This window comes from Mandrillus leucophaeus, unplaced genomic scaffold (genome assembly GCF_000951045.1).
Source record: "Mandrillus leucophaeus isolate KB7577 unplaced genomic scaffold, Mleu.le_1.0 Scaffold450, whole genome shotgun sequence".
Classification (NCBI taxonomy): Eukaryota; Metazoa; Chordata; class Mammalia; order Primates; family Cercopithecidae; genus Mandrillus; species Mandrillus leucophaeus.
The window spans coordinates 2,053,532-2,058,070 of NW_012104810.1; the positions used below are offsets into that span (position 1 = coordinate 2,053,532).

The following is a 4,539-nucleotide window of genomic DNA, read 5'->3' on the forward strand; positions in this document are numbered from 1 at the left end:
CTGCTCCTGAGGGCAGAGAAGCAAGTAAGGGAGTAACAAAGGAAACCTGAGGAGCCCCTGGCCCCTGAGGACCTTCTCTCTGGCTGGTCACAGCCACTTAGGTTTCAATGCAGAAGACTTCAAGACTGGTTTGAGAAAATCTTATTTTGGGGATTAAGTTCCCTGTCAAAGGCCATCAGATGGACAGCTACTTACCAGGCAATTAGTCTAAAGCTCTTAGGTAATGATACAAAAACAAAACAAAACAAATCCCTTATATTTTCCTGTTGAAACCTTTTATTCTGTTTTATTGAGGCATAAGCAAAATAGCTTTGCCCATAACTCACTGTGGCCTGGAGTTATGACACCAGCTTGTATTTGGCCAATTAACAAAGAGGTCAAACTGCATTCTTCTTAGAAGGTCTATTTAGTTGATAAATGACACTTAACTGTTGTTTTTTCATATAATCTTTACTCATAAGTTGCACTGATGATGCTCCAAGATATAAGGGACCAGTGGTAATTCAAATGGGCACCTCTGAAAAGATTTATCAGTTTTCTGTCCTGTTCCAGCCAGATTTTTGGGAAAACCTTGGGAAAGACTGAAATTCCCCACCAATCTGAGACTGTATGCGAGTTTTTGCAACATTAATTGGAAAAAAATAAGAATCCCAACATGGCACCCAATAGACCTTCACAGATAAAATCATTGACCAAATGAGCACTGTGAGTCGTTTCGGTAGGCAGATGCTCCTTAATGGGATCTCAAATGCCTCAAACAAGACATTACTGAGTTCATTCAGGAAAAGAATGGGCACCAGGCCTCGATAATACTCTCCAATTCCATTATATTTCAGTGCCTTGAAGGTCTGATAAGTGTTGGTGAATTTGTCATGATGCTTGTGGTCTCGAAGCAATGTCTGAACTATTTCCAGGGGAGTGAAAATTGCTTCTGCTGTCCCTGCAAGCACTGCCGCCACGCAACAGGTTGCAAACTCTGGAGCACTGACATGCTTGTGGAGAAGGCAGGATAAATCCTCATAGAGACCAAACTGCAAGTGTAGTCGTCGTCTGTATTAATAGGGGAAGGATTCCAGGATATAAGTTTCGAAATCCATCCCTTCTCAACTGAAGTATTGCATCCCATGTTTTGATGCCATACCGCTGTTGTCGAAAGAGGACCTTCTGAATGGGAAACGTGATTGCGACGTTGTTGAAGGCTGCGCAGCCGTCACACAAGTAATGATTCATTTCATCAACATTTGCAATATGAGGTGATATATCTTGTTCTGAAGATGTTAGTACTGGTGGCCTCTTTTCATAGGCTTCTGAATCCATCGTGTTGCTTAAGATCTTTCGTTTTCATGAAGGACTGACTTGTTTTAACCTGTAACACAATCTGAGCCTGGAGTTTGGCATGATGATGCTTTCTGACAATGTTCTCAATTTCTTCCATTGTTATTGTTCTGTTAGTTTCTGTCTTCTGGAGTCAATTTTGATAACTGAATTTCCGTTCTCCAGGCGCCCATTTCCCCAACCTGTGAAAAGCGGGGAGGGGGTTGGACAAGAACACTAAGTCCTCCTCCGTCTCTGACACTCCACAGTCAGGGGTCCAGAGCTCAGGAGGCCGAAATCAGTCTCCCGTGGGAGGTGGGGTGCGCTTTGCGCGGTGCCAGCCCTGCTCACCCCGGGCGCAGGCGGAGCTCTGCTCCTCCCCGCCCTTGCGGTTTCTGCGAACCAGGGAGGAGCCTCCCCAGCCCGGGGCGCTCCGGAATGAAGTCACAGCCTCTGTCGCGGGAAAGGTCGCCCAGCAGCTGTATAAACACGAGCGTTAGGCAAGAGAGCCGGGAGCCGAGGAGGCTCAGAACTCATTCGGCGCGCGCCGCCTGGGTGGGGCCAGCAGCGACTGGGCCAGGGCAGCCAGAGCGCGCAGAGGACTGGGATGGGACCCGAGAGCGGCCGGCTGCCCGCCCTGTTGTGTTTTTTCTAATGCTCTTGTTATGAACAAACCAGTTCGTTGTAGGGTGAGGTAAGGTAAATTGCTTTTACCTTTCTCTCGTTGTGCATTGGATCACAAAATACTGGTGTTTGGTTTTTACTTTGTGTCAAATGCTAGGATAAACTTTCAACTTTGTTGGCTCAATGCTTCATTTGCTGCCTAAATTAGACAAGATCTCATTAAGATGGAAAATGTGTGCCCCTCTCCTCAAAAAAAAAAAAAAAAAGGTTATGAAGCTCTAACTCCCAGCATAAATATATTTGAAGATGGAGCCTCTAATTAAGTAATTATGGTTAAATCCTGTCATAATGGTAGGACTGTTTCGACAAGATTAGTGGCTTTATAAGAAAAGACACCAGAGAGGTTGCTCATTCTTTTAGTGCACCGAGGAAAGGCCATGTGAGGTTACATAAAATGGAAGCCATGTACAACTGAGGAAGAGAGGCCTCGTCAGAAATGGAATAAATAAGCATCTTGATCGTGGACTTCTAGCCTCTACAATTGCGAGAAAATTGATTTCTTGTTGTTTAGGCCATCCAATCTGTGGTATTTTATTATGACTGCCCAAGAAGACTAATAGGATCAGATGGGCTTAAAATACTATCACAGGATCCTTGGGGTGTCACTGCGCCAGCCAGAAACCTGTGTGGGTTGCAGCACCTCTGTGTGAGAATTGCTTTCGTCCTCTGGGCTCCTTCTGCCCAGCCCACTAGGCCTAGCAGGCTGCGATCCACTCTTTCTACCCGCCGGGATCCCACGCCTGCTGTGGGAGAGCCAGGCACAGAGCGACAGGCGAGGGGTGAGTGAGTGAGCAAGCACGAGGTCTGGTCACTGCGCACAGCCAGGCATATTTTAGGAAAATCATAAGTTAATTTTAGTCAAATATTATACTCTTACCATGGAGTGACCATGGAAGCCAAAAATAATATTATTGATAAAAGCCTTGTGGATATCACAGTTAATTGGTATCAGTACACATTATAAAAAGTTAATTTATCAAAGAGGAAATAATGACATATATAAGAAAATAACAAAAATAATAAAGTGTAACAGATTTTTAATCTCTGAAATATGGAGACAAAGAAAAAGGTTTTCTATGTTACTCCTATAGACAGATAATAAAAAGGATTTCCTCATAGGAGTTTTCTCTTTTGTGTTCTAAATTGAAAAATCATCTTCAGATCAAAATATTCCTGAACTTGGCAGTGTATTTCCAAATTGTTCTTGGTGAAGTTATGTCAGTTAGAGAGATGTGTACATGAATTAAAACATGAAGAACACTCTGTTTGGCTGAGAGACTAATAAGACTTTAAGAGAACTGCAGCAGGTAAAAATGGTGTTTGTAAAATCAAATGTCTCCAGAATCTGGCCAAAGACCAACCGTCACCAACTATAGTGCAATGAAACCTCCAGCACTGAACAGAGGCAACCAAGTAAATTCACAGCCATACACATAAAAGAAAGGTGTGACCCACAGGCTATAATGTGGCAATTCCTGATCTAGACAAAGAGAAAACAAATAAATACTAAACATAGGAAACTCTTCAATGAGTTTGAAATATTAAGGAAGACAAAATTTACCTAGTAAGGATTAACACATGATAAGACTTTTTTATCTTATGAGCACTGGGACCATCTTAAGGGGCAGACTTCTTGGACCTATGCCCACTCTATAAACTCCCTCTTAAAAAGACTCAAAACAAAAAGTGACAAGGACAAACAGAGAGAAAAGTTAGAGTGTTGCTACTGACATGTTTTTACCAAAGATAAGAGTTTTCAATTCATGAACACATAAACAAATGATTTATAGAGGAGTGATTCCCCCATTCTCAGGAGATAAACTCAGCCATCAGGTTTGAAATAAGAGATCAGTAATGTTGTCTCTAAAGGAGTAAATAGTAAATATTTTCAGTTGTGGTGATCATATTGTCTTTGTCCTATCTGACTCTGCTGGTGTGGCAGCAAAGAAGACATAGACATAAATGAACAATTATAGCCTGTAGGCTATAACTTATCTAGACAATAGAGATCATAGCTCAGGCTAAATGTGGGGCATAATTTACGATTGTGATCAGAAAGGTTCCCATATAGGATACTTATTAGATGACAGGATAATGCACTGTTTCTGAATTGAGGGTCTTCAACCATGCCAAGAAGATCTTGAAGTGATTTCCAGAATGGATAATTATAGTCTCTTCCACAAACCATCAAAACGTCTGTTGATTAAGGAAATCTTTGTTTATTAAATTTGTGCAACAACAAAACACACTACCTGGATACAGCCTCAATAGTGTCTCAAGGACAGAATGTTAGTGAAGGGCATTTATGGGATTTTAAAATATCAGCTCAAGTGGCTTAAAGTGGGTCTTTAGAGATGGGGAATGTTTTGGAACTGAATAAAGTTTTTACACAATAGTATAGGATTGCTAGACAGGGAAGGGTGAAGATTTTGAAGACTAGATGGAACTGTTGTCATAATAACTGAGCTGTTTCTTTAGGTGTGAAAAATGTCTGACAGTTGTTTGCTCAGACGTGAGCAAATAGTTTACTCAGATACTTTT

The 4,539-nt window shown here is 41.8% G+C and overlaps 1 pseudogene; it reads right to left on the reverse strand.

Moving 5' to 3' along the window:
- Positions 1 to 262: 262 nt before the first annotated feature.
- LOC105549654 lies at positions 263 to 1,508 on the reverse strand (annotated as a pseudogene).
- Between the last annotated feature and the right edge of the window lie 3,031 nt (positions 1,509 to 4,539).